Below are 23,784 nucleotides of genomic sequence, written 5' to 3'. Positions count from 1 at the left end.
TGCAGCAAGAGATTGTTTCTCGCTTACGGCCACACCGGCCTGATCTCGTCTGATCTCGGAAGCTAAGCAGGGTCGGGCCTGGTTAGTACTTGGATGGGAGACCGCCTGGGAATACCAGGTGCTGTAAGCTTTTTGTCACTGCCTTGTGGAATTTCAACTCTTTGTCCGTTTTTTTTCCACAAGGCTGAAATATGTGCCCTCGCTTTGAAATAAGTAAGCAAGGTTAGTTTGTATTTCATCCAACAATCTGTGCTACAAATTATGGCTACAGTATATGCAATTTCTTCCACTTTTTGAGTGACACAAAGATGCTTATCTAAATGGTGAAAATGCAACAGCTGTTAATCAGGCTCACTTTGACTTTACATAGTGCAGCAAGAGATTGTTTCTCGCTTACGGCCACACCGGCCTGATCTCGTCTGATCTCGGAAGCTAAGCAGGGTCGGGCCTGGTTAGTACTTGGATGGGAGACCGCCTGGGAATACCAGGTGCTGTAAGCTTTTTGTCACTGCCTTGTGGAATTTCAACTCTTTGTCCGTTTTTTTTCCACAAGGCTGAAATATGTGCCCTCGCTTTGAAATAAGTAAGCAAGGTTAGTTTGTATTTCATCCAACAATCTGTGCTACAAATTATGGCTACAGTATATGCAATTTCTTCCACTTTTTGAGTGACACAAAGATGCTTATCTAAATGGTGAAAATGCAACAGCTGTTAATCAGGCTCACTTTGACTTTACATAGTGCAGCAAGAGATTGTTTCTCGCTTACGGCCACACCGGCCTGAGTACGCCTGATCTCGTCTGATCTCGGAAGCTAAGCAGGGTCGGGCCTGGTTAGTACTTGGATGGGAGACCGCCTGGGAATACCAGGTGCTGTAAGCTTTTTGTCACTGCCTTGTGGAATTTCAACTCTTTGTCCGTTTTTTTTCCACAAGGCTGAAATATGTGCCCTCGCTTTGAAATAAGTAAGCAAGGTTAGTTTGTATTTCATCCAACAATCTGTGCTACAGTATATGCAATTTCTTCCACTTTTTGAGTGACACAAAGATGCTTATCTAAATGGTGAAAATGCAACAGCTGTTAATCAGGCTCACTTTGACTTTACATAGTGCAGCAAGAGATTGTTTCTCGCTTACGGCCACACCGGCCTGAGTACGCCTGATCTCGTCTGATCTCGGAAGCTAAGCAGGGTCGGGCCTGGTTAGTACTTGGATGGGAGACCGCCTGGGAATACCAGGTGCTGTAAGCTTTTTGTCACTGCCTTGTGGAATTTCAACTCTTTGTCCGTTTTTTTTCCACAAGGCTGAAATATGTGCCCTCGCTTTGAAATAAGTAAGCAAGGTTAGTTTGTATTTCATCCAACAATCTGTGCTACAAATTATGGCTACAGTATATGCAATTTCTTCCACTTTTTGAGTGACACAAAGATGCTTATCTAAATGGTGAAAATGCAACAGCTGTTAATCAGGCTCACTTTGACTTTACATAGTGCAGCAAGAGATTGTTTCTCGCTTACGGCCACACCGGCCTGAGTACGCCTGATCTCGTCTGATCTCGGAAGCTAAGCAGGGTCGGGCCTGGTTAGTACTTGGATGGGAGACCGCCTGGGAATACCAGGTGCTGTAAGCTTTTTGTCACTGCCTTGTGGAATTTCAACTCTTTGTCCGTTTTTTTTCCACAAGGCTGAAATATGTGCCCTCGCTTTGAAATAAGTAAGCAAGGTTAGTTTGTATTTCATCCAACAATCTGTGCTACAAATTATGGCTACAGTATATGCAATTTCTTCCACTTTTTGAGTGACACAAAGATGCTTATCTAAATGGTGAAAATGCAACAGCTGTTAATCAGGCTCACTTTGACTTTACATAGTGCAGCAAGAGATTGTTTCTCGCTTACGGCCACACCGGCCTGAGTACGCCTGATCTCGTCTGATCTCGGAAGCTAAGCAGGGTCGGGCCTGGTTAGTACTTGGATGGGAGACCGCCTGGGAATACCAGGTGCTGTAAGCTTTTTGTCACTGCCTTGTGGAATTTCAACTCTTTGTCCGTTTTTTTTCCACAAGGCTGAAATATGTGCCCTCGCTTTGAAATAAGTAAGCAAGGTTAGTTTGTATTTCATCCAACAATCTGTGCTACAAATTATGGCTACAGTATATGCAATTTCTTCCACTTTTTGAGTGACACAAAGATGCTTATCTAAATGGTGAAAATGCAACAGCTGTTAATCAGGCTCACTTTGACTTTACATAGTGCAGCAAGAGATTGTTTCTCGCTTACGGCCACACCGGCCTGAGTACGCCTGATCTCGTCTGATCTCGGAAGCTAAGCAGGGTCGGGCCTGGTTAGTACTTGGATGGGAGACCGCCTGGGAATACCAGGTGCTGTAAGCTTTTTGTCACTGCCTTGTGGAATTTCAACTCTTTGTCCGTTTTTTTTCCACAAGGCTGAAATATGTGCCCTCGCTTTGAAATAAGTAAGCAAGGTTAGTTTGTATTTCATCCAACAATCTGTGCTACAAATTATGGCTACAGTATATGCAATTTCTTCCACTTTTTGAGTGACACAAAGATGCTTATCTAAATGGTGAAAATGCAACAGCTGTTAATCAGGCTCACTTTGACTTTACATAGTGCAGCAAGAGATTGTTTCTCGCTTACGGCCACACCGGCCTGAGTACGCCTGATCTCGTCTGATCTCGGAAGCTAAGCAGGGTCGGGCCTGGTTAGTACTTGGATGGGAGACCGCCTGGGAATACCAGGTGCTGTAAGCTTTTTGTCACTGCCTTGTGGAATTTCAACTCTTTGTCCGTTTTTTTTCCACAAGGCTGAAATATGTGCCCTCGCTTTGAAATAAGTAAGCAAGGTTAGTTTGTATTTCATCCAACAATCTGTGCTACAAATTATGGCTACAGTATATGCAATTTCTTCCACTTTTTGAGTGACACAAAGATGCTTATCTAAATGGTGAAAATGCAACAGCTGTTAATCAGGCTCACTTTGACTTTACATAGTGCAGCAAGAGATTGTTTCTCGCTTACGGCCACACCGGCCTGAGTACGCCTGATCTCGTCTGATCTCGGAAGCTAAGCAGGGTCGGGCCTGGTTAGTACTTGGATGGGAGACCGCCTGGGAATACCAGGTGCTGTAAGCTTTTTGTCACTGCCTTGTGGAATTTCAACTCTTTGTCCGTTTTTTTTCCACAAGGCTGAAATATGTGCCCTCGCTTTGAAATAAGTAAGCAAGGTTAGTTTGTATTTCATCCAACAATCTGTGCTACAAATTATGGCTACAGTATATGCAATTTCTTCCACTTTTTGAGTGACACAAAGATGCTTATCTAAATGGTGAAAATGCAACAGCTGTTAATCAGGCTCACTTTGACTTTACATAGTGCAGCAAGAGATTGTTTCTCGCTTACGGCCACACCGGCCTGAGTACGCCTGATCTCGTCTGATCTCGGAAGCTAAGCAGGGTCGGGCCTGGTTAGTACTTGGATGGGAGACCGCCTGGGAATACCAGGTGCTGTAAGCTTTTTGTCACTGCCTTGTGGAATTTCAACTCTTTGTCCGTTTTTTTTCCACAAGGCTGAAATATGTGCCCTCGCTTTGAAATAAGTAAGCAAGGTTAGTTTGTATTTCATCCAACAATCTGTGCTACAAATTATGGCTACAGTATATGCAATTTCTTCCACTTTTTGAGTGACACAAAGATGCTCATCTAAATGGTGAAAATGCAACAGCTGTTAATCAGGCTCACTTTGACTTTACATAGTGCAGCAAGAGATTGTTTCTCGCTTACGGCCACACCGGCCTGAGTACGCCTGATCTCGTCTGATCTCGGAAGCTAAGCAGGGTCGGGCCTGGTTAGTACTTGGATGGGAGACCGCCTGGGAATACCAGGTGCTGTAAGCTTTTTGTCACTGCCTTGTGGAATTTCAACTCTTTGTCCGTTTTTTTTCCACAAGGCTGAAATATGTGCCCTCGCTTTGAAATAAGTAAGCAAGGTTAGTTTGTATTTCATCCAACAATCTGTGCTACAAATTATGGCTACAGTATATGCAATTTCTTCCACTTTTTGAGTGACACAAAGATGCTTATCTAAATGGTGAAAATGCAACAGCTGTTAATCAGGCTCACTTTGACTTTACATAGTGCAGCAAGAGATTGTTTCTCGCTTACGGCCACACCGGCCTGAGTACGCCTGATCTCGTCTGATCTCGGAAGCTAAGCAGGGTCGGGCCTGGTTAGTACTTGGATGGGAGACCGCCTGGGAATACCAGGTGCTGTAAGCTTTTTGTCACTGCCTTGTGGAATTTCAACTCTTTGTCCGTTTTTTTTCCACAAGGCTGAAATATGTGCCCTCGCTTTGAAATAAGTAAGCAAGGTTAGTTTGTATTTCATCCAACAATCTGTGCTACAAATTATGGCTACAGTATATGCAATTTCTTCCACTTTTTGAGTGACACAAAGATGCTTATCTAAATGGTGAAAATGCAACAGCTGTTAATCAGGCTCACTTTGACTTTACATAGTGCAGCAAGAGATTGTTTCTCGCTTACGGCCACACCGGCCTGAGTACGCCTGATCTCGTCTGATCTCGGAAGCTAAGCAGGGTCGGGCCTGGTTAGTACTTGGATGGGAGACCGCCTGGGAATACCAGGTGCTGTAAGCTTTTTGTCACTGCCTTGTGGAATTTCAACTCTTTGTCCGTTTTTTTTCCACAAGGCTGAAATATGTGCCCTCGCTTTGAAATAAGTAAGCAAGGTTAGTTTGTATTTCATCCAACAATCTGTGCTACAAATTATGGCTACAGTATATGCAATTTCTTCCACTTTTTGAGTGACACAAAGATGCTTATCTAAATGGTGAAAATGCAACAGCTGTTAATCAGGCTCACTTTGACTTTACATAGTGCAGCAAGAGATTGTTTCTCGCTTACGGCCACACCGGCCTGAGTACGCCTGATCTCGTCTGATCTCGGAAGCTAAGCAGGGTCGGGCCTGGTTAGTACTTGGATGGGAGACCGCCTGGGAATACCAGGTGCTGTAAGCTTTTTGTCACTGCCTTGTGGAATTTCAACTCTTTGTCCGTTTTTTTTCCACAAGGCTGAAATATGTGCCCTCGCTTTGAAATAAGTAAGCAAGGTTAGTTTGTATTTCATCCAACAATCTGTGCTACAAATTATGGCTACAGTATATGCAATTTCTTCCACTTTTTGAGTGACACAAAGATGCTCATCTAAATGGTGAAAATGCAACAGCTGTTAATCAGGCTCACTTTGACTTTACATAGTGCAGCAAGAGATTGTTTCTCGCTTACGGCCACACCGGCCTGAGTACGCCTGATCTCGTCTGATCTCGGAAGCTAAGCAGGGTCGGGCCTGGTTAGTACTTGGATGGGAGACCGCCTGGGAATACCAGGTGCTGTAAGCTTTTTGTCACTGCCTTGTGGAATTTCAACTCTTTGTCCGTTTTTTTTCCACAAGGCTGAAATATGTGCCCTCGCTTTGAAATAAGTAAGCAAGGTTAGTTTGTATTTCATCCAACAATCTGTGCTACAAATTATGGCTACAGTATATGCAATTTCTTCCACTTTTTGAGTGACACAAAGATGCTTATCTAAATGGTGAAAATGCAACAGCTGTTAATCAGGCTCACTTTGACTTTACATAGTGCAGCAAGAGATTGTTTCTCGCTTACGGCCACACCGGCCTGAGTACGCCTGATCTCGTCTGATCTCGGAAGCTAAGCAGGGTCGGGCCTGGTTAGTACTTGGATGGGAGACCGCCTGGGAATACCAGGTGCTGTAAGCTTTTTGTCACTGCCTTGTGGAATTTCAACTCTTTGTCCGTTTTTTTTCCACAAGGCTGAAATATGTGCCCTCGCTTTGAAATAAGTAAGCAAGGTTAGTTTGTATTTCATCCAACAATCTGTGCTACAAATTATGGCTACAGTATATGCAATTTCTTCCACTTTTTGAGTGACACAAAGATGCTTATCTAAATGGTGAAAATGCAACAGCTGTTAATCAGGCTCACTTTGACTTTACATAGTGCAGCAAGAGATTGTTTCTCGCTTACGGCCACACCGGCCTGATCTCGTCTGATCTCGGAAGCTAAGCAGGGTCGGGCCTGGTTAGTACTTGGATGGGAGACCGCCTGGGAATACCAGGTGCTGTAAGCTTTTTGTCACTGCCTTGTGGAATTTCAACTCTTTGTCCGTTTTTTTTCCACAAGGCTGAAATATGTGCCCTCGCTTTGAAATAAGTAAGCAAGGTTAGTTTGTATTTCATCCAACAATCTGTGCTACAGTATATGCAATTTCTTCCACTTTTTGAGTGACACAAAGATGCTTATCTAAATGGTGAAAATGCAACAGCTGTTAATCAGGCTCACTTTGACTTTACATAGTGCAGCAAGAGATTGTTTCTCGCTTACGGCCACACCGGCCTGAGTACGCCTGATCTCGTCTGATCTCGGAAGCTAAGCAGGGTCGGGCCTGGTTAGTACTTGGATGGGAGACCGCCTGGGAATACCAGGTGCTGTAAGCTTTTTGTCACTGCCTTGTGGAATTTCAACTCTTTGTCCGTTTTTTTTCCACAAGGCTGAAATATGTGCCCTCGCTTTGAAATAAGTAAGCAAGGTTAGTTTGTATTTCATCCAACAATCTGTGCTACAAATTATGGCTACAGTATATGCAATTTCTTCCACTTTTTGAGTGACACAAAGATGCTTATCTAAATGGTGAAAATGCAACAGCTGTTAATCAGGCTCACTTTGACTTTACATAGTGCAGCAAGAGATTGTTTCTCGCTTACGGCCACACCGGCCTGATCTCGTCTGATCTCGGAAGCTAAGCAGGGTCGGGCCTGGTTAGTACTTGGATGGGAGACCGCCTGGGAATACCAGGTGCTGTAAGCTTTTTGTCACTGCCTTGTGGAATTTCAACTCTTTGTCCGTTTTTTCCCACAAGGTTGAAATATGTGCCCTCGCTTTGAAATAAGTAAGCAAGGTTAGTTTGTATTTCATCCAACAATCTGTGCTACAAATTATGGCTACAGTATATGCAATTTCTTCCACTTTTTGAGTGACACAAAGATGCTTATCTAAATGGTGAAAATGCAACAGCTGTTAATCAGGCTCACTTTGACTTTACATAGTGCAGCAAGAGATTGTTTCTCGCTTACGGCCACACCGGCCTGAGTACGCCTGATCTCGTCTGATCTCGGAAGCTAAACAGGGTCGGGCCTGGTTAGTACTTGGATGGGAGACCGCCTGGGAATACCAGGTGCTGTAAGCTTTTTGTCACTGCCTTGTGGAATTTCAACTCTTTGTCCGTTTTTTTTCCACAAGGCTGAAATATGTGCCCTCGCTTTGAAATAAGTAAGCAAGGTTAGTTTGTATTTCATCCAACAATCTGTGCTACAAATTATGGCTACAGTATATGCAATTTCTTCCACTTTTTGAGTGACACAAAGATGCTTATCTAAATGGTGAAAATGCAACAGCTGTTAATCAGGCTCACTTTGACTTTACATAGTGCAGCAAGAGATTGTTTCTCGCTTACGGCCACACCGGCCTGATCTCGTCTGATCTCGGAAGCTAAGCAGGGTCGGGCCTGGTTAGTACTTGGATGGGAGACCGCCTGGGAATACCAGGTGCTGTAAGCTTTTTGTCACTGCCTTGTGGAATTTCAACTCTTTGTCCGTTTTTTTTCCACAAGGCTGAAATATGTGCCCTCGCTTTGAAATAAGTAAGCAAGGTTAGTTTGTATTTCATCCAACAATCTGTGCTACAAATTATGGCTACAGTATATGCAATTTCTTCCACTTTTTGAGTGACACAAAGATGCTTATCTAAATGGTGAAAATGCAACAGCTGTTAATCAGGCTCACTTTGACTTTACATAGTGCAGCAAGAGATTATTTCTCGCTTACGGCCACACCGGCCTGAGTACGCCTGATCTCGTCTGATCTCGGAAGCTAAGCAGGGTCGGGCCTGGTTAGTACTTGGATGGGAGACCGCCTGGGAATACCAGGTGCTGTAAGCTTTTTGTCACTGCCTTGTGGAATTTCAACTCTTTGTCCGTTTTTTTTCCACAAGGCTGAAATATGTGCCCTCGCTTTGAAATAAGTAAGCAAGGTTAGTTTGTATTTCATCCAACAATCTGTGCTACAAATTATGGCTACAGTATATGCAATTTCTTCCACTTTTTGAGTGACACAAAGATGCTTATCTAAATGGTGAAAATGCAACAGCTGTTAATCAGGCTCACTTTGACTTTACATAGTGCAGCAAGAGATTGTTTCTCGCTTACGGCCACACCGGCCTGATCTCGTCTGATCTCGGAAGCTAAGCAGGGTCGGGTCTGGTTAGTACTTGGATGGGAGACCGCCTGGGAATACCAGGTGCTGTAAGCTTTTTGTCACTGCCTTGTGGAATTTCAACTCTTTGTCCGTTTTTTCCCACAAGGTTGAAATATGTGCCCTCGCTTTGAAATAAGTAAGCAAGGTTAGTTTGTATTTCATCCAACAATCTGTGCTACAAATTATGGCTACAGTATATGCAATTTCTTCCACTTTTTGAGTGACACAAAGATGCTTATCTAAATGGTGAAAATGCAACAGCTGTTAATCAGGCTCACTTTGACTTTACATAGTGCAGCAAGAGATTGTTTCTCGCTTACGGCCACACCGGCCTGAGTACGCCTGATCTCGGAAGCTAAGCAGGGTCGGGCCTGGTTAGTACTTGGATGGGAGACCGCCTGGGAATACCAGGTGCTGTAAGCTTTTTGTCACTGCCTTGTGGAATTTCAACTCTTTGTCCGTTTTTTTTCCACAAGGCTGAAATATGTGCCCTCGCTTTGAAATAAGTAAGCAAGGTTAGTTTGTATTTCATCCAACAATCTGTGCTACAAATTATGGCTACAGTATATGCAATTTCTTCCACTTTTTGAGTGACACAAAGATGCTTATCTAAATGGTGAAAATGCAACAGCTGTTAATCAGGCTCACTTTGACTTTACATAGTGCAGCAAGAGATTGTTTCTCGCTTACGGCCACACCGGCCTGATCTCGTCTGATCTCGGAAGCTAAGCAGGGTCGGGCCTGGTTAGTACTTGGATGGGAGACCGCCTGGGAATACCAGGTGCTGTAAGCTTTTTGTCACTGCCTTGTGGAATTTCAACTCTTTGTCCGTTTTTTCCCACAAGGTTGAAATATGTGCCCTCGCTTTGAAATAAGTAAGCAAGGTTAGTTTGTATTTCATCCAACAATCTGTGCTACAAATTATGGCTACAGTATATGCAATTTCTTCCACTTTTTGAGTGACACAAAGATGCTCATCTAAATGGTGAAAATGCAACAGCTGTTAATCAGGCTCACTTTGACTTTACATAGTGCAGCAAGAGATTGTTTCTCGCTTACGGCCACACCGGCCTGAGTACGCCTGATCTCGTCTGATCTCGGAAGCTAAGCAGGGTCGGGCCTGGTTAGTACTTGGATGGGAGACCGCCTGGGAATACCAGGTGCTGTAAGCTTTTTGTCACTGCCTTGTGGAATTTCAACTCTTTGTCCGTTTTTTTTCCACAAGGCTGAAATATGTGCCCTCGCTTTGAAATAAGTAAGCAAGGTTAGTTTGTATTTCATCCAACAATCTGTGCTACAAATTATGGCTACAGTATATGCAATTTCTTCCACTTTTTGAGTGACACAAAGATGCTTATCTAAATGGTGAAAATGCAACAGCTGTTAATCAGGCTCACTTTGACTTTACATAGTGCAGCAAGAGATTGTTTCTCGCTTACGGCCACACCGGCCTGATCTCGTCTGATCTCGGAAGCTAAGCAGGGTCGGGCCTGGTTAGTACTTGGATGGGAGACCGCCTGGGAATACCAGGTGCTGTAAGCTTTTTGTCACTGCCTTGTGGAATTTCAACTCTTTGTCCGTTTTTTCCCACAAGGTTGAAATATGTGCCCTCGCTTTGAAATAAGTAAGCAAGGTTAGTTTGTATTTCATCCAACAATCTGTGCTACAAATTATGGCTACAGTATATGCAATTTCTTCCACTTTTTGAGTGACACAAAGATGCTTATCTAAATGGTGAAAATGCAACAGCTGTTAATCAGGCTCACTTTGACTTTACATAGTGCAGCAAGAGATTGTTTCTCGCTTACGGCCACACCGGCCTGAGTACGCCTGATCTCGTCTGATCTCGGAAGCTAAACAGGGTCGGGCCTGGTTAGTACTTGGATGGGAGACCGCCTGGGAATACCAGGTGCTGTAAGCTTTTTGTCACTGCCTTGTGGAATTTCAACTCTTTGTCCGTTTTTTTTCCACAAGGCTGAAATATGTGCCCTCGCTTTGAAATAAGTAAGCAAGGTTAGTTTGTATTTCATCCAACAATCTGTGCTACAAATTATGGCTACAGTATATGCAATTTCTTCCACTTTTTGAGTGACACAAAGATGCTTATCTAAATGGTGAAAATGCAACAGCTGTTAATCAGGCTCACTTTGACTTTACATAGTGCAGCAAGAGATTGTTTCTCGCTTACGGCCACACCGGCCTGATCTCGTCTGATCTCGGAAGCTAAGCAGGGTCGGGCCTGGTTAGTACTTGGATGGGAGACCGCCTGGGAATACCAGGTGCTGTAAGCTTTTTGTCACTGCCTTGTGGAATTTCAACTCTTTGTCCGTTTTTTTTCCACAAGGCTGAAATATGTGCCCTCGCTTTGAAATAAGTAAGCAAGGTTAGTTTGTATTTCATCCAACAATCTGTGCTACAAATTATGGCTACAGTATATGCAATTTCTTCCACTTTTTGAGTGACACAAAGATGCTTATCTAAATGGTGAAAATGCAACAGCTGTTAATCAGGCTCACTTTGACTTTACATAGTGCAGCAAGAGATTGTTTCTCGCTTACGGCCACACCGGCCTGAGTACGCCTGATCTCGTCTGATCTCGGAAGCTAAGCAGGGTCGGGCCTGGTTAGTACTTGGATGGGAGACCGCCTGGGAATACCAGGTGCTGTAAGCTTTTTGTCACTGCCTTGTGGAATTTCAACTCTTTGTCCGTTTTTTTTCCACAAGGCTGAAATATGTGCCCTCGCTTTGAAATAAGTAAGCAAGGTTAGTTTGTATTTCATCCAACAATCTGTGCTACAAATTATGGCTACAGTATATGCAATTTCTTCCACTTTTTGAGTGACACAAAGATGCTTATCTAAATGGTGAAAATGCAACAGCTGTTAATCAGGCTCACTTTGACTTTACATAGTGCAGCAAGAGATTGTTTCTCGCTTACGGCCACACCGGCCTGATCTCGTCTGATCTCGGAAGCTAAGCAGGGTCGGGCCTGGTTAGTACTTGGATGGGAGACCGCCTGGGAATACCAGGTGCTGTAAGCTTTTTGTCACTGCCTTGTGGAATTTCAACTCTTTGTCCGTTTTTTCCCACAAGGTTGAAATATGTGCCCTCGCTTTGAAATAAGTAAGCAAGGTTAGTTTGTATTTCATCCAACAATCTGTGCTACAAATTATGGCTACAGTATATGCAATTTCTTCCACTTTTTGAGTGACACAAAGATGCTTATCTAAATGGTGAAAATGCAACAGCTGTTAATCAGGCTCACTTTGACTTTACATAGTGCAGCAAGAGATTGTTTCTCGCTTACGGCCACACCGGCCTGAGTACGCCTGATCTCGGAAGCTAAGCAGGGTCGGGCCTGGTTAGTACTTGGATGGGAGACCGCCTGGGAATACCAGGTGCTGTAAGCTTTTTGTCACTGCCTTGTGGAATTTCAACTCTTTGTCCGTTTTTTTTCCACAAGGCTGAAATATGTGCCCTCGCTTTGAAATAAGTAAGCAAGGTTAGTTTGTATTTCATCCAACAATCTGTGCTACAAATTATGGCTACAGTATATGCAATTTCTTCCACTTTTTGAGTGACACAAAGATGCTTATCTAAATGGTGAAAATGCAACAGCTGTTAATCAGGCTCACTTTGACTTTACATAGTGCAGCAAGAGATTGTTTCTCGCTTACGGCCACACCGGCCTGATCTCGTCTGATCTCGGAAGCTAAGCAGGGTCGGGCCTGGTTAGTACTTGGATGGGAGACCGCCTGGGAATACCAGGTGCTGTAAGCTTTTTGTCACTGCCTTGTGGAATTTCAACTCTTTGTCCGTTTTTTCCCACAAGGTTGAAATATGTGCCCTCGCTTTGAAATAAGTAAGCAAGGTTAGTTTGTATTTCATCCAACAATCTGTGCTACAAATTATGGCTACAGTATATGCAATTTCTTCCACTTTTTGAGTGACACAAAGATGCTTATCTAAATGGTGAAAATGCAACAGCTGTTAATCAGGCTCACTTTGACTTTACATAGTGCAGCAAGAGATTGTTTCTCGCTTACGGCCACACCGGCCTGAGTACGCCTGATCTCGGAAGCTAAGCAGGGTCGGGCCTGGTTAGTACTTGGATGGGAGACCGCCTGGGAATACCAGGTGCTGTAAGCTTTTTGTCACTGCCTTGTGGAATTTCAACTCTTTGTCCGTTTTTTTTCCACAAGGCTGAAATATGTGCCCTCGCTTTGAAATAAGTAAGCAAGGTTAGTTTGTATTTCATCCAACAATCTGTGCTACAAATTATGGCTACAGTATATGCAATTTCTTCCACTTTTTGAGTGACACAAAGATGCTTATCTAAATGGTGAAAATGCAACAGCTGTTAATCAGGCTCACTTTGACTTTACATAGTGCAGCAAGAGATTGTTTCTCGCTTACGGCCACACCGGCCTGATCTCGTCTGATCTCGGAAGCTAAGCAGGGTCGGGCCTGGTTAGTACTTGGATGGGAGACCGCCTGGGAATACCAGGTGCTGTAAGCTTTTTGTCACTGCCTTGTGGAATTTCAACTCTTTGTCCGTTTTTTCCCACAAGGTTGAAATATGTGCCCTCGCTTTGAAATAAGTAAGCAAGGTTAGTTTGTATTTCATCCAACAATCTGTGCTACAAATTATGGCTACAGTATATGCAATTTCTTCCACTTTTTGAGTGACACAAAGATGCTCATCTAAATGGTGAAAATGCAACAGCTGTTAATCAGGCTCACTTTGACTTTACATAGTGCAGCAAGAGATTGTTTCTCGCTTACGGCCACACCGGCCTGAGTACGCCTGATCTCGTCTGATCTCGGAAGCTAAGCAGGGTCGGGCCTGGTTAGTACTTGGATGGGAGACCGCCTGGGAATACCAGGTGCTGTAAGCTTTTTGTCACTGCCTTGTGGAATTTCAACTCTTTGTCCGTTTTTTTTCCACAAGGCTGAAATATGTGCCCTCGCTTTGAAATAAGTAAGCAAGGTTAGTTTGTATTTCATCCAACAATCTGTGCTACAAATTATGGCTACAGTATATGCAATTTCTTCCACTTTTTGAGTGACACAAAGATGCTTATCTAAATGGTGAAAATGCAACAGCTGTTAATCAGGCTCACTTTGACTTTACATAGTGCAGCAAGAGATTGTTTCTCGCTTACGGCCACACCGGCCTGATCTCGTCTGATCTCGGAAGCTAAGCAGGGTCGGGCCTGGTTAGTACTTGGATGGGAGACCGCCTGGGAATACCAGGTGCTGTAAGCTTTTTGTCACTGCCTTGTGGAATTTCAACTCTTTGTCCGTTTTTTCCCACAAGGTTGAAATATGTGCCCTCGCTTTGAAATAAGTAAGCAAGGTTAGTTTGTATTTCATCCAACAATCTGTGCTACAAATTATGGCTACAGTATATGCAATTTCTTCCACTTTTTGAGTGACACAAAGATGCTTATCTAAATGGTGAAAATGCAACAGCTGTTAATCAGGCTCACTTTGACTTTACATAGTGCAGCAAGAGATTGTTTCTCGCTTACGGCCACACCGGCCTGAGTACGCCTGATCTCGTCTGATCTCGGAAGCTAAACAGGGTCGGGCCTGGTTAGTACTTGGATGGGAGACCGCCTGGGAATACCAGGTGCTGTAAGCTTTTTGTCACTGCCTTGTGGAATTTCAACTCTTTGTCCGTTTTTTTTCCACAAGGCTGAAATATGTGCCCTCGCTTTGAAATAAGTAAGCAAGGTTAGTTTGTATTTCATCCAACAATCTGTGCTACAAATTATGGCTACAGTATATGCAATTTCTTCCACTTTTTGAGTGACACAAAGATGCTTATCTAAATGGTGAAAATGCAACAGCTGTTAATCAGGCTCACTTTGACTTTACATAGTGCAGCAAGAGATTGTTTCTCGCTTACGGCCACACCGGCCTGATCTCGTCTGATCTCGGAAGCTAAGCAGGGTCGGGCCTGGTTAGTACTTGGATGGGAGACCGCCTGGGAATACCAGGTGCTGTAAGCTTTTTGTCACTGCCTTGTGGAATTTCAACTCTTTGTCCGTTTTTTCCCACAAGGTTGAAATATGTGCCCTCGCTTTGAAATAAGTAAGCAAGGTTAGTTTGTATTTCATCCAACAATCTGTGCTACAAATTATGGCTACAGTATATGCAATTTCTTCCACTTTTTGAGTGACACAAAGATGCTTATCTAAATGGTGAAAATGCAACAGCTGTTAATCAGGCTCACTTTGACTTTACATAGTGCAGCAAGAGATTGTTTCTCGCTTACGGCCACACCGGCCTGAGTACGCCTGATCTCGTCTGATCTCGGAAGCTAAACAGGGTCGGGCCTGGTTAGTACTTGGATGGGAGACCGCCTGGGAATACCAGGTGCTGTAAGCTTTTTGTCACTGCCTTGTGGAATTTCAACTCTTTGTCCGTTTTTTTTCCACAAGGCTGAAATATGTGCCCTCGCTTTGAAATAAGTAAGCAAGGTTAGTTTGTATTTCATCCAACAATCTGTGCTACAAATTATGGCTACAGTATATGCAATTTCTTCCACTTTTTGAGTGACACAAAGATGCTTATCTAAATGGTGAAAATGCAACAGCTGTTAATCAGGCTCACTTTGACTTTACATAGTGCAGCAAGAGATTGTTTCTCGCTTACGGCCACACCGGCCTGATCTCGTCTGATCTCGGAAGCTAAGCAGGGTCGGGCCTGGTTAGTACTTGGATGGGAGACCGCCTGGGAATACCAGGTGCTGTAAGCTTTTTGTCACTGCCTTGTGGAATTTCAACTCTTTGTCCGTTTTTTTTCCACAAGGCTGAAATATGTGCCCTCGCTTTGAAATAAGTAAGCAAGGTTAGTTTGTATTTCATCCAACAATCTGTGCTACAAATTATGGCTACAGTATATGCAATTTCTTCCACTTTTTGAGTGACACAAAGATGCTTATCTAAATGGTGAAAATGCAACAGCTGTTAATCAGGCTCACTTTGACTTTACATAGTGCAGCAAGAGATTATTTCTCGCTTACGGCCACACCGGCCTGAGTACGCCTGATCTCGTCTGATCTCGGAAGCTAAGCAGGGTCGGGCCTGGTTAGTACTTGGATGGGAGACCGCCTGGGAATACCAGGTGCTGTAAGCTTTTTGTCACTGCCTTGTGGAATTTCAACTCTTTGTCCGTTTTTTTTCCACAAGGCTGAAATATGTGCCCTCGCTTTGAAATAAGTAAGCAAGGTTAGTTTGTATTTCATCCAACAATCTGTGCTACAAATTATGGCTACAGTATATGCAATTTCTTCCACTTTTTGAGTGACACAAAGATGCTTATCTAAATGGTGAAAATGCAACAGCTGTTAATCAGGCTCACTTTGACTTTACATAGTGCAGCAAGAGATTGTTTCTCGCTTACGGCCACACCGGCCTGATCTCGTCTGATCTCGGAAGCTAAGCAGGGTCGGGCCTGGTTAGTACTTGGATGGGAGACCGCCTGGGAATACCAGGTGCTGTAAGCTTTTTGTCACTGCCTTGTGGAATTTCAACTCTTTGTCCGTTTTTTCCCACAAGGCTGAAATATGTGCCCTCGCTTTGAAATAAGTAAGCAAGGTTAGTTTGTATTTCATCCAACAATCTGTGCTACAAATTATGGCTACAGTATATGCAATTTCTTCCACTTTTTGAGTGACACAAAGATGCTTATCTAAATGGTGAAAATGCAACAGCTGTTAATCAGGCTCACTTTGACTTTACATAGTGCAGCAAGAGATTGTTTCTCGCTTACGGCCACACCGGCCTGAGTACGCCTGATCTCGGAAGCTAAGCAGGGTCGGGCCTGGTTAGTACTTGGATGGGAGACCGCCTGGGAATACCAGGTGCTGTAAGCTTTTTGTCACTGCCTTGTGGAATTTCAACTCTTTGTCCGTTTTTTTTCCACAAGGCTGAAATATGTGCCCTCGCTTTGAAATAAGTAAGCAAGGTTAGTTTGTATTTCATCCAACAATCTGTGCTACAAATTATGGCTACAGTATATGCAATTTCTTCCACTTTTTGAGTGACACAAAGATGCTTATCTAAATGGTGAAAATGCAACAGCTGTTAATCAGGCTCACTTTGACTTTACATAGTGCAGCAAGAGATTGTTTCTCGCTTACGGCCACACCGGCCTGATCTCGTCTGATCTCGGAAGCTAAGCAGGGTCGGGCCTGGTTAGTACTTGGATGGGAGACCGCCTGGGAATACCAGGTGCTGTAAGCTTTTTGTCACTGCCTTGTGGAATTTCAACTCTTTGTCCGTTTTTTCCCACAAGGCTGAAATATGTGCCCTCGCTTTGAAATAAGTAAGCAAGGTTAGTTTGTATTTCATCCAACAATCTGTGCTACAAATTATGGCTACAGTATATGCAATTTCTTCCACTTTTTGAGTGACACAAAGATGCTTATCTAAATGGTGAAAATGCAACAGCTGTTAATCAGGCTCACTTTGACTTTACATAGTGCAGCAAGAGATTGTTTCTCGCTTACGGCCACACCGGCCTGAGTACGCCTGATCTCGTCTGATCTCGGAAGCTAAGCAGGGTCGGGCCTGGTTAGTACTTGGATGGGAGACCGCCTGGGAATACCAGGTGCTGTAAGCTTTTTGTCACTGCCTTGTGGAATTTCAACTCTTTGTCCGTTTTTTTTCCACAAGGCTGAAATATGTGCCCTCGCTTTGAAATAAGTAAGCAAGGTTAGTTTGTATTTCATCCAACAATCTGTGCTACAAATTATGGCTACAGTATATGCAATTTCTTCCACTTTTTGAGTGACACAAAGATGCTTATCTAAATGGTGAAAATGCAACAGCTGTTAATCAGGCTCACTTTGACTTTACATAGTGCAGCAAGAGATTGTTTCTCGCTTACGGCCACACCGGCCTGATCTCGTCTGATCTCGGAAGCTAAGCAGGGTCGGGCCTGGTTAGTACTTGGATGGGAGACCGCCTGGGAATACCAGGTGCTGTAAGCTTTTTGTCACTGCCTTGTGGAATTTCAACTCTTTGTCCGTTTTTTCCCACAAGGCTGAAATATGTGCCCTCGCTTTGAAATAAGTAAGCAAGGTTAGTTTGTATTTCATCCAACAATCTGTGCTACAAATTATGGCTACAGTATATGCAATTTCTTCCACTTTTTGAGTGACACAAAGATGCTTATCTAAATGGTGAAAATGCAACAGCTGTTAATCAGGCTCACTTTGACTTTACATAGTGCAGCAAGAGATTGTTTCTCGCTTACGGCCACACCGGCCTGAGTACGCCTGATCTCGTCTGATCTCGGAAGCTAAGCAGGGTCGGGCCAGGTTAGTACTTGGATGGGAGACCGCCTGGGAATACCAGGTGCTGTAAGCTTTTTGTCACTGCCTTGTGGAATTTCAACTCTTTGTCCGTTTTTTTTCCACAAGGCTGAAATATGTGCCCTCGCTTTGAAATAAGTAAGCAAGGTTAGTTTGTATTTCATCCAACAATCTGTGCTACAAATTATGGCTACAGTATATGCAATTTCTTCCACTTTTTGAGTGACACAAAGATGCTTATCTAAATGGTGAAAATGCAACAGCTGTTAATCAGGCTCACTTTGACTTTACATAGTGCAGCAAGAGATTGTTTCTCGCTTACGGCCACACCGGCCTGATCTCGTCTGATCTCGGAAGCTAAGCAGGGTCGGGCCTGGTTAGTACTTGGATGGGAGACCGCCTGGGAATACCAGGTGCTGTAAGCTTTTTGTCACTGCCTTGTGGAATTTCAACTCTTTGTCCGTTTTTTTCCCACAAGGCTGAAATATGTGCCCTCGCTTTGAAATAAGTAAGCAAGGTTAGTTTGTATTTCATCCAACAATCTGTGCTACAAATTATGGCTACAGTATATGCAATTTCTTCCACTTTTTGAGTGACACAAAGATGCTTATCTAAATGGTGAAAATGCAACAGCTGTTAATCAGGCTCACTTTGACTTTACATAGTGCAGCAAGAGATTGTTTCTCGCTTACGGCCACACCGGCCTGAGTACGCCTGATCTCGTCTGATCTCGGAAGCTAAGCAGGGTCGGGCCTGGTTAGTACTTGGATGGGAGACCGCCTGGGAATACCAGGTGCTGTAAGCTTTTTGTCACTGCCTTGTGGAATTTCAACTCTTTGTCCGTTTTTTTTCCACAAGGCTGAAATATGTGCCCTCGCTTTGAAATAAGTAAGCAAGGTTAGTTTGTATTTCATCCAACAATCTGTGCTACAAATTATGGCTACAGTATATGCAATTTCTTCCACTTTTTGAGTGACACAAAGATGCTTATCTAAATGGTGAAAATGCAACAGCTGTTAATCAGGCTCACTTTGACTTTACATAGTGCAGCAAGAGATTGTTTCTCGCTTACGGCCACACCGGCCTGAGTACGCCTGATCTCGTCTGATCTCGGAAGCTAAGCAGGGTCGGGCCTGGTTAGTACTTGGATGGGAGACCGCCTGGGAATACCAGGTGCTGTAAGCTTTTTGTCACTGCCTTGTGGAATTTCAACTCTTTGTCCGTTTTTTTTCCACAAGGCTGAAATATGTGCCCTCGCTTTGAAATAAGTAAGCAAGGTTAGTTTGTATTTCATCCAACAATCTGTGCTACAAATTATGGCTACAGTATATGCAATTTCTTCCACTTTTTGAGTGACACAAAGATGCTTATCTAAATGGTGAAAATGCAACAGCTGTTAATCAGGCTCACTTTGACTTTACATAGTGCAGCAAGAGATTGTTTCTCGCTTACGGCCACACCGGCCTGAGTACGCCTGATCTCGTCTGATCTCGGAAGCTAAGCAGGGTCGGGCCTGGTTAGTACTTGGATGGGAGACCGCCTGGGAATACCAGGTGCTGTAAGCTTTTTGTCACTGCCTTGTGGAATTTCAACTCTTTGTCCGTTTTTTTTCCACAAGGCTGAAATATGTGCCCTCGCTTTGAAATAAGTAAGCAAGGTTAGTTTGTATTTCATCCAACAATCTGTGCTACAAATTATGGCTACAGTATATGCAATTTCTTCCACTTTTTGAGTGACACAAAGATGCTTATCTAAATGGTGAAAATGCAACAGCTGTTAATCAGGCTCACTTTGACTTTACATAGTGCAGCAAGAGATTGTTTCTCGCTTACGGCCACACCGGCCTGATCTCGTCTGATCTCGGAAGCTAAGCAGGGTCGGGCCTGGTTAGTACTTGGATGGGAGACCGCCTGGGAATACCAGGTGCTGTAAGCTTTTTGTCACTGCCTTGTGGAATTTCAACTCTTTGTCCGTTTTTTCCCACAAGGCTGAAATATGTGCCCTCGCTTTGAAATAAGTAAGCAAGGTTAGTTTGTATTTCATCCAACAATCTGTGCTACAAATTATGGCTACAGTATATGCAATTTCTTCCACTTTTTGAGTGACACAAAGATGCTTATCTAAATGGTGAAAATGCAACAGCTGTTAATCAGGCTCACTTTGACTTTACATAGTGCAGCAAGAGATTGTTTCTCGCTTACGGCCACACCGGCCTGAGTACGCCTGATCTCGTCTGATCTCGGAAGCTAAGCAGGGTCGGGCCTGGTTAGTACTTGGATGGGAGACCGCCTGGGAATACCAGGTGCTGTAAGCTTTTTGTCACTGCCTTGTGGAATTTCAACTCTTTGTCCGTTTTTTTTCCACAAGGCTGAAATATGTGCCCTCGCTTTGAAATAAGTAAGCAAGGTTAGTTTGTATTTCATCCAACAATCTGTGCTACAAATTATGGCTACAGTATATGCAATTTCTTCCACTTTTTGAGTGACACAAAGATGCTTATCTAAATGGTGAAAATGCAACAGCTGTTAATCAGGCTCACTTTGACTTTACATAGTGCAGCAAGAGATTGTTTCTCGCTTACGGCCACACCGGCCTGAGTACGCCTGATCTCGTCTGATCTCGGAAGCTAAGCAGGGTCGGGCCTGGTTAGTACTTGGATGGGAGACCGCCTGGGAATACCAGGTGCTGTAAGCTTTTTGTCACTGCCTTGTGGAATTTCAACTCTTTGTCCGTTTTTTTTCCACAAGGCTGAAATATGTGCCCTCGCTTTGAAATAAGTAAGCAAGGTTAGTTTGTATTTCATCCAACAATCTGTGCTACAAATTATGGCTACAGTATATGCAATTTCTTCCACTTTTTGAGTGACACAAAGATGCTTATCTAAATGGTGAAAATGCAACAGCTGTTAATCAGGCTCACTTTGACTTTACATAGTGCAGCAAGAGATTGTTTCTCGCTTACGGCCACACCGGCCTGAGTACGCCTGATCTCGTCTGATCTCGGAAGCTAAGCAGGGTCGGGCCTGGTTAGTACTTGGATGGGAGACCGCCTGGGAATACCAGGTGCTGTAAGCTTTTTGTCACTGCCTTGTGGAATTTCAACTCTTTGTCCGTTTTTTTTCCACAAGGCTGAAATATGTGCCCTCGCTTTGAAATAAGTAAGCAAGGTTAGTTTGTATTTCATCCAACAATCTGTGCTACAAATTATGGCTACAGTATATGCAATTTCTTCCACTTTTTGAGTGACACAAAGATGCTTATCTAAATGGTGAAAATGCAACAGCTGTTAATCAGGCTCACTTTGACTTTACATAGTGCAGCAAGAGATTGTTTCTCGCTTACGGCCACACCGGCCTGATCTCGTCTGATCTCGGAAGCTAAGCAGGGTCGGGCCTGGTTAGTACTTGGATGGGAGACCGCCTGGGAATACCAGGTGCTGTAAGCTTTTTGTCACTGCCTTGTGGAATTTCAACTCTTTGTCCGTTTTTTCCCACAAGGCTGAAATATGTGCCCTCGCTTTGAAATAAGTAAGCAAGGTTAGTTTGTATTTCATCCAACAATCTGTGCTACAAATTATGGCTACAGTATATGCAATTTCTTCCACTTTTTGAGTGACACAAAGATGCTTATCTAAATGGTGAAAATGCAACAGCTGTTAATCAGGCTCACTTTGACTTTACATAGTGCAGCAAGAGATTGTTTCTCGCTTACGGCCACACCGGCCTGAGTACGCCTGATCTCGTCTGATCTCGGAAGCTAAGCAGGGTCGGGCCTGGTTAGTACTTGGATGGGAGACCGCCTGGGAATACCAGGTGCTGTAAGCTTTTTGTCACTGCCTTGTGGAATTTCAACTCTTTGTCCGTTTTTTTTCCACAAGGCTGAAATATGTGCCCTCGCTTTGAAATAAGTAAGCAAGGTTAGTTTGTATTTCATCCAACAATCTGTGCTACAAATTATGGCTACAGTATATGCAATTTCTTCCACTTTTTGAGTGACACAAAGATGCTTATCTAAATGGTGAAAATGCAACAGCTGTTAATCAGGCTCACTTTGACTTTACATAGTGCAGCAAGAGATTGTTTCTCGCTTACGGCCACACCGGCCTGAGTACGCCTGATCTCGTCTGATCTCGGAAGCTAAGCAGGGTCGGGCCTGGTTAGTACTTGGATGGGAGACCGCCTGGGAATACCAGGTGCTGTAAGCTTTTTGTCACTGCCTTGTGGAATTTCAACTCTTTGTCCGTTTTTTTTCCACAAGGCTGAAATATGTGCCCTCGCTTTGAAATAAGTAAGCAAGGTTAGTTTGTATTTCATCCAACAATCTGTGCTACAAATTATGGCTACAGTATATGCAATTTCTTCCACTTTTTGAGTGACACAAAGATGCTTATCTAAATGGTGAAAATGCAACAGCTGTTAATCAGGCTCACTTTGACTTTACATAGTGCAGCAAGAGATTGTTTCTCGCTTACGGCCACACCGGCCTGATCTCGTCTGATCTCGGAAGCTAAGCAGGGTCGGGCCTGGTTAGTACTTGGATGGGAGACCGCCTGGGAATACCAGGTGCTGTAAGCTTTTTGTCACTGCCTTGTGGAATTTCAACTCTTTGTCCGTTTTTTCCCACAAGGCTGAAATATGTGCCCTCGCTTTGAAATAAGTAAGCAAGGTTAGTTTGTATTTCATCCAACAATCTGTGCTACAAATTATGGCTACAGTATATGCAATTTCTTCCACTTTTTGAGTGACACAAAGATGCTTATCTAAATGGTGAAAATGCAACAGCTGTTAATCAGGCTCACTTTGACTTTACATAGTGCAGCAAGAGATTGTTTCTCGCTTACGGCCACACCGGCCTGAGTACGCCTGATCTCGTCTGATCTCGGAAGCTAAGCAGGGTCGGGCCTGGTTAGTACTTGGATGGGAGACCGCCTGGGAATACCAGGTGCTGTAAGCTTTTTGTCACTGCCTTGTGGAATTTCAACTCTTTGTCCGTTTTTTTTCCACAAGGCTGAAATATGTGCCCTCGCTTTGAAATAAGTAAGCAAGGTTAGTTTGTATTTCATCCAACAATCTGTGCTACAAATTATGGCTACAGTATATGCAATTTCTTCCACTTTTTGAGTGACACAAAGATGCTTATCTAAATGGTGAAAATGCAACAGCTGTTAATCAGGCTCACTTTGACTTTACATAGTGCAGCAAGAGATTGTTTCTCGCTTACGGCCACACCGGCCTGATCTCGTCTGATCTCGGAAGCTAAGCAGGGTCGGGCCTGGTTAGTACTTGGATGGGAGACCGCCTGGGAATACCAGGTGCTGTAAGCTTTTTGTCACTGCCTTGTGGAATTTCAACTCTTTGTCCGTTTTTTTTCCACAAGGCTGAAATATGTGCCCTCGCTTTGAAATAAGTAAGCAAGGTTAGTTTGTATTTCATCCAACAATCTGTGCTACAAATTATGGCTACAGTATATGCAATTTCTTCCACTTTTTGAGTGACACAAAGATGCTTATCTAAATGGTGAAAATGCAACAGCTGTTAATCAGGCTCACTTTGACTTTACATAGTGCAGCAAGAGATTGTTTCTCGCTTACGGCCACACCGGCCTGATCTCGTCTGATCTCGGAAGCTAAGCAGGGTCGGGCCTGGTTAGTACTTGGATGGGAGACCGCCTGGGAATACCAGGTGCTGTAAGCTTTTTGTCACTGCCTTGTGGAATTTCAACTCTTTGTCCGTTTTTTCCCACAAGGCTGAAATATGTGCCCTCGCTTTGAAATAAGTAAGCAAGGTTAGTTTGTATTTCATCCAACAATCTGTGCTACAAATTATGGCTACAGTATATGCAATTTCTTCCACTTTTTGAGTGACACAAAGATGCTTATCTAAATGGTGAAAATGCAACAGCTGTTAATCAGGCTCACTTTGACTTTACATAGTGCAGCAAGAGATTGTTTCTCGCTTACGGCCACACCGGCCTGATCTCGTCTGATCTCGGAAGCTAAGCAGGGTCGGGCCTGGTTAGTACTTGGATGGGAGACCGCCTGGGAATACCAGGTGCTGTAAGCTTTTTGTCACTGCCTTGTGGAATTTCAACTCTTTGTC

At 43.6% G+C, this 23,784-nt stretch overlaps 35 non-coding genes and 29 pseudogenes across 35 annotated transcripts; all 64 read left to right on the top strand.

Annotated features, from left to right (window-relative positions):
* Positions 1–21: 21 nt before the first annotated feature.
* LOC149973883 (5S ribosomal RNA) lies at positions 22–130 on the top strand (annotated as a pseudogene).
* A 261-nt stretch (positions 131–391) lies between these two features.
* On the top strand, positions 392–500 carry LOC149973882 (5S ribosomal RNA; annotated as a pseudogene).
* Positions 501–761: 261 nt separating this feature from the next.
* LOC149973881 (5S ribosomal RNA) lies at positions 762–880 on the top strand. The gene has a single exon (XR_016489861.1). It is a non-coding gene; the product is annotated as a 5S ribosomal RNA (ribosomal RNA).
* A 248-nt stretch (positions 881–1,128) lies between these two features.
* On the top strand, positions 1,129–1,247 carry LOC149973880 (5S ribosomal RNA). The gene has a single exon (XR_016489860.1). It is a non-coding gene; the product is annotated as a 5S ribosomal RNA (ribosomal RNA).
* A 261-nt stretch (positions 1,248–1,508) lies between these two features.
* Positions 1,509–1,627, top strand: LOC149973879 (5S ribosomal RNA). The gene has a single exon (XR_016489859.1). It is a non-coding gene; the product is annotated as a 5S ribosomal RNA (ribosomal RNA).
* Positions 1,628–1,888: 261 nt separating this feature from the next.
* LOC149973878 (5S ribosomal RNA) lies at positions 1,889–2,007 on the top strand. Its single transcript, XR_016489858.1, has one exon. It is a non-coding gene; the product is annotated as a 5S ribosomal RNA (ribosomal RNA).
* A 261-nt stretch (positions 2,008–2,268) lies between these two features.
* LOC149973877 (5S ribosomal RNA) lies at positions 2,269–2,387 on the top strand. Its single transcript, XR_016489856.1, has one exon. It is a non-coding gene; the product is annotated as a 5S ribosomal RNA (ribosomal RNA).
* Positions 2,388–2,648: 261 nt separating this feature from the next.
* Positions 2,649–2,767, top strand: LOC149973876 (5S ribosomal RNA). The gene has a single exon (XR_016489855.1). It is a non-coding gene; the product is annotated as a 5S ribosomal RNA (ribosomal RNA).
* Positions 2,768–3,028: 261 nt separating this feature from the next.
* LOC149973875 (5S ribosomal RNA) lies at positions 3,029–3,147 on the top strand. The gene has a single exon (XR_016489854.1). It is a non-coding gene; the product is annotated as a 5S ribosomal RNA (ribosomal RNA).
* Positions 3,148–3,408: 261 nt separating this feature from the next.
* LOC149973874 (5S ribosomal RNA) lies at positions 3,409–3,527 on the top strand. Its single transcript, XR_016489853.1, has one exon. It is a non-coding gene; the product is annotated as a 5S ribosomal RNA (ribosomal RNA).
* Positions 3,528–3,788: 261 nt separating this feature from the next.
* Positions 3,789–3,907, top strand: LOC149973873 (5S ribosomal RNA). The gene has a single exon (XR_016489852.1). It is a non-coding gene; the product is annotated as a 5S ribosomal RNA (ribosomal RNA).
* Positions 3,908–4,168: 261 nt separating this feature from the next.
* LOC149973872 (5S ribosomal RNA) lies at positions 4,169–4,287 on the top strand. The gene has a single exon (XR_016489851.1). It is a non-coding gene; the product is annotated as a 5S ribosomal RNA (ribosomal RNA).
* A 261-nt stretch (positions 4,288–4,548) lies between these two features.
* On the top strand, positions 4,549–4,667 carry LOC149973871 (5S ribosomal RNA). Its single transcript, XR_016489850.1, has one exon. It is a non-coding gene; the product is annotated as a 5S ribosomal RNA (ribosomal RNA).
* Positions 4,668–4,928: 261 nt separating this feature from the next.
* On the top strand, positions 4,929–5,047 carry LOC149973870 (5S ribosomal RNA). Its single transcript, XR_016489849.1, has one exon. It is a non-coding gene; the product is annotated as a 5S ribosomal RNA (ribosomal RNA).
* Positions 5,048–5,308: 261 nt separating this feature from the next.
* Positions 5,309–5,427, top strand: LOC149973869 (5S ribosomal RNA). Its single transcript, XR_016489848.1, has one exon. It is a non-coding gene; the product is annotated as a 5S ribosomal RNA (ribosomal RNA).
* A 261-nt stretch (positions 5,428–5,688) lies between these two features.
* LOC149973868 (5S ribosomal RNA) lies at positions 5,689–5,807 on the top strand. The gene has a single exon (XR_016489847.1). It is a non-coding gene; the product is annotated as a 5S ribosomal RNA (ribosomal RNA).
* A 261-nt stretch (positions 5,808–6,068) lies between these two features.
* Positions 6,069–6,177, top strand: LOC149973867 (5S ribosomal RNA; annotated as a pseudogene).
* Positions 6,178–6,425: 248 nt separating this feature from the next.
* Positions 6,426–6,544, top strand: LOC149973866 (5S ribosomal RNA). The gene has a single exon (XR_016489846.1). It is a non-coding gene; the product is annotated as a 5S ribosomal RNA (ribosomal RNA).
* Positions 6,545–6,805: 261 nt separating this feature from the next.
* Positions 6,806–6,914, top strand: LOC149973865 (5S ribosomal RNA; annotated as a pseudogene).
* Positions 6,915–7,174: 260 nt separating this feature from the next.
* On the top strand, positions 7,175–7,293 carry LOC149973864 (5S ribosomal RNA). The gene has a single exon (XR_016489601.1). It is a non-coding gene; the product is annotated as a 5S ribosomal RNA (ribosomal RNA).
* A 261-nt stretch (positions 7,294–7,554) lies between these two features.
* Positions 7,555–7,663, top strand: LOC149973863 (5S ribosomal RNA; annotated as a pseudogene).
* Positions 7,664–7,924: 261 nt separating this feature from the next.
* LOC149973862 (5S ribosomal RNA) lies at positions 7,925–8,043 on the top strand. Its single transcript, XR_016489845.1, has one exon. It is a non-coding gene; the product is annotated as a 5S ribosomal RNA (ribosomal RNA).
* A 261-nt stretch (positions 8,044–8,304) lies between these two features.
* Positions 8,305–8,413, top strand: LOC149973861 (5S ribosomal RNA; annotated as a pseudogene).
* Positions 8,414–8,673: 260 nt separating this feature from the next.
* LOC149973860 (5S ribosomal RNA) lies at positions 8,674–8,782 on the top strand (annotated as a pseudogene).
* Positions 8,783–9,043: 261 nt separating this feature from the next.
* Positions 9,044–9,152, top strand: LOC149973859 (5S ribosomal RNA; annotated as a pseudogene).
* A 260-nt stretch (positions 9,153–9,412) lies between these two features.
* Positions 9,413–9,531, top strand: LOC149973858 (5S ribosomal RNA). Its single transcript, XR_016489844.1, has one exon. It is a non-coding gene; the product is annotated as a 5S ribosomal RNA (ribosomal RNA).
* A 261-nt stretch (positions 9,532–9,792) lies between these two features.
* On the top strand, positions 9,793–9,901 carry LOC149973857 (5S ribosomal RNA; annotated as a pseudogene).
* Positions 9,902–10,161: 260 nt separating this feature from the next.
* Positions 10,162–10,280, top strand: LOC149973856 (5S ribosomal RNA). The gene has a single exon (XR_016489600.1). It is a non-coding gene; the product is annotated as a 5S ribosomal RNA (ribosomal RNA).
* Positions 10,281–10,541: 261 nt separating this feature from the next.
* LOC149973855 (5S ribosomal RNA) lies at positions 10,542–10,650 on the top strand (annotated as a pseudogene).
* Positions 10,651–10,911: 261 nt separating this feature from the next.
* Positions 10,912–11,030, top strand: LOC149973854 (5S ribosomal RNA). Its single transcript, XR_016489843.1, has one exon. It is a non-coding gene; the product is annotated as a 5S ribosomal RNA (ribosomal RNA).
* Positions 11,031–11,291: 261 nt separating this feature from the next.
* LOC149973853 (5S ribosomal RNA) lies at positions 11,292–11,400 on the top strand (annotated as a pseudogene).
* A 260-nt stretch (positions 11,401–11,660) lies between these two features.
* On the top strand, positions 11,661–11,769 carry LOC149973852 (5S ribosomal RNA; annotated as a pseudogene).
* A 261-nt stretch (positions 11,770–12,030) lies between these two features.
* Positions 12,031–12,139, top strand: LOC149973851 (5S ribosomal RNA; annotated as a pseudogene).
* Positions 12,140–12,399: 260 nt separating this feature from the next.
* Positions 12,400–12,508, top strand: LOC149973850 (5S ribosomal RNA; annotated as a pseudogene).
* A 261-nt stretch (positions 12,509–12,769) lies between these two features.
* On the top strand, positions 12,770–12,878 carry LOC149973849 (5S ribosomal RNA; annotated as a pseudogene).
* A 260-nt stretch (positions 12,879–13,138) lies between these two features.
* On the top strand, positions 13,139–13,257 carry LOC149973848 (5S ribosomal RNA). Its single transcript, XR_016489842.1, has one exon. It is a non-coding gene; the product is annotated as a 5S ribosomal RNA (ribosomal RNA).
* A 261-nt stretch (positions 13,258–13,518) lies between these two features.
* On the top strand, positions 13,519–13,627 carry LOC149973847 (5S ribosomal RNA; annotated as a pseudogene).
* A 260-nt stretch (positions 13,628–13,887) lies between these two features.
* Positions 13,888–14,006, top strand: LOC149973846 (5S ribosomal RNA). Its single transcript, XR_016489599.1, has one exon. It is a non-coding gene; the product is annotated as a 5S ribosomal RNA (ribosomal RNA).
* Positions 14,007–14,267: 261 nt separating this feature from the next.
* On the top strand, positions 14,268–14,376 carry LOC149973845 (5S ribosomal RNA; annotated as a pseudogene).
* Positions 14,377–14,636: 260 nt separating this feature from the next.
* Positions 14,637–14,755, top strand: LOC149973844 (5S ribosomal RNA). Its single transcript, XR_016489598.1, has one exon. It is a non-coding gene; the product is annotated as a 5S ribosomal RNA (ribosomal RNA).
* Positions 14,756–15,016: 261 nt separating this feature from the next.
* On the top strand, positions 15,017–15,125 carry LOC149973843 (5S ribosomal RNA; annotated as a pseudogene).
* Positions 15,126–15,386: 261 nt separating this feature from the next.
* On the top strand, positions 15,387–15,505 carry LOC149973842 (5S ribosomal RNA). The gene has a single exon (XR_016489841.1). It is a non-coding gene; the product is annotated as a 5S ribosomal RNA (ribosomal RNA).
* Positions 15,506–15,766: 261 nt separating this feature from the next.
* LOC149973841 (5S ribosomal RNA) lies at positions 15,767–15,875 on the top strand (annotated as a pseudogene).
* A 260-nt stretch (positions 15,876–16,135) lies between these two features.
* Positions 16,136–16,244, top strand: LOC149973840 (5S ribosomal RNA; annotated as a pseudogene).
* Positions 16,245–16,505: 261 nt separating this feature from the next.
* Positions 16,506–16,614, top strand: LOC149973839 (5S ribosomal RNA; annotated as a pseudogene).
* Positions 16,615–16,874: 260 nt separating this feature from the next.
* LOC149973838 (5S ribosomal RNA) lies at positions 16,875–16,993 on the top strand. Its single transcript, XR_016489840.1, has one exon. It is a non-coding gene; the product is annotated as a 5S ribosomal RNA (ribosomal RNA).
* Positions 16,994–17,254: 261 nt separating this feature from the next.
* Positions 17,255–17,363, top strand: LOC149973837 (5S ribosomal RNA; annotated as a pseudogene).
* Positions 17,364–17,623: 260 nt separating this feature from the next.
* LOC149973836 (5S ribosomal RNA) lies at positions 17,624–17,742 on the top strand. Its single transcript, XR_016489826.1, has one exon. It is a non-coding gene; the product is annotated as a 5S ribosomal RNA (ribosomal RNA).
* Positions 17,743–18,003: 261 nt separating this feature from the next.
* On the top strand, positions 18,004–18,112 carry LOC149973835 (5S ribosomal RNA; annotated as a pseudogene).
* A 261-nt stretch (positions 18,113–18,373) lies between these two features.
* LOC149973834 (5S ribosomal RNA) lies at positions 18,374–18,492 on the top strand. Its single transcript, XR_016489839.1, has one exon. It is a non-coding gene; the product is annotated as a 5S ribosomal RNA (ribosomal RNA).
* Positions 18,493–18,753: 261 nt separating this feature from the next.
* On the top strand, positions 18,754–18,872 carry LOC149973833 (5S ribosomal RNA). Its single transcript, XR_016489838.1, has one exon. It is a non-coding gene; the product is annotated as a 5S ribosomal RNA (ribosomal RNA).
* A 261-nt stretch (positions 18,873–19,133) lies between these two features.
* On the top strand, positions 19,134–19,252 carry LOC149973832 (5S ribosomal RNA). The gene has a single exon (XR_016489837.1). It is a non-coding gene; the product is annotated as a 5S ribosomal RNA (ribosomal RNA).
* Positions 19,253–19,513: 261 nt separating this feature from the next.
* LOC149973831 (5S ribosomal RNA) lies at positions 19,514–19,622 on the top strand (annotated as a pseudogene).
* A 260-nt stretch (positions 19,623–19,882) lies between these two features.
* Positions 19,883–20,001, top strand: LOC149973830 (5S ribosomal RNA). Its single transcript, XR_016489835.1, has one exon. It is a non-coding gene; the product is annotated as a 5S ribosomal RNA (ribosomal RNA).
* A 261-nt stretch (positions 20,002–20,262) lies between these two features.
* LOC149973829 (5S ribosomal RNA) lies at positions 20,263–20,381 on the top strand. The gene has a single exon (XR_016489834.1). It is a non-coding gene; the product is annotated as a 5S ribosomal RNA (ribosomal RNA).
* A 261-nt stretch (positions 20,382–20,642) lies between these two features.
* Positions 20,643–20,761, top strand: LOC149973828 (5S ribosomal RNA). Its single transcript, XR_016489833.1, has one exon. It is a non-coding gene; the product is annotated as a 5S ribosomal RNA (ribosomal RNA).
* A 261-nt stretch (positions 20,762–21,022) lies between these two features.
* Positions 21,023–21,131, top strand: LOC149973827 (5S ribosomal RNA; annotated as a pseudogene).
* A 260-nt stretch (positions 21,132–21,391) lies between these two features.
* On the top strand, positions 21,392–21,510 carry LOC149973826 (5S ribosomal RNA). Its single transcript, XR_016489832.1, has one exon. It is a non-coding gene; the product is annotated as a 5S ribosomal RNA (ribosomal RNA).
* Positions 21,511–21,771: 261 nt separating this feature from the next.
* On the top strand, positions 21,772–21,890 carry LOC149973825 (5S ribosomal RNA). The gene has a single exon (XR_016489831.1). It is a non-coding gene; the product is annotated as a 5S ribosomal RNA (ribosomal RNA).
* Positions 21,891–22,151: 261 nt separating this feature from the next.
* On the top strand, positions 22,152–22,260 carry LOC149973824 (5S ribosomal RNA; annotated as a pseudogene).
* A 260-nt stretch (positions 22,261–22,520) lies between these two features.
* LOC149973823 (5S ribosomal RNA) lies at positions 22,521–22,639 on the top strand. The gene has a single exon (XR_016489830.1). It is a non-coding gene; the product is annotated as a 5S ribosomal RNA (ribosomal RNA).
* Positions 22,640–22,900: 261 nt separating this feature from the next.
* On the top strand, positions 22,901–23,009 carry LOC149973822 (5S ribosomal RNA; annotated as a pseudogene).
* A 261-nt stretch (positions 23,010–23,270) lies between these two features.
* LOC149973821 (5S ribosomal RNA) lies at positions 23,271–23,379 on the top strand (annotated as a pseudogene).
* Positions 23,380–23,639: 260 nt separating this feature from the next.
* Positions 23,640–23,748, top strand: LOC149973820 (5S ribosomal RNA; annotated as a pseudogene).
* Positions 23,749–23,784: the final 36 nt, after the last annotated feature.

Source organism: Oncorhynchus mykiss, chromosome 20 (genome assembly GCF_057628025.1).
Source record: "Oncorhynchus mykiss isolate SJ-2025 chromosome 20, ASM5762802v1, whole genome shotgun sequence".
Taxonomy (NCBI): domain Eukaryota; kingdom Metazoa; phylum Chordata; class Actinopteri; order Salmoniformes; family Salmonidae; genus Oncorhynchus; species Oncorhynchus mykiss.
Note: the sequence above shows the minus strand (reverse complement) of the source record. Positions and strands in the feature narration are given on the sequence as shown.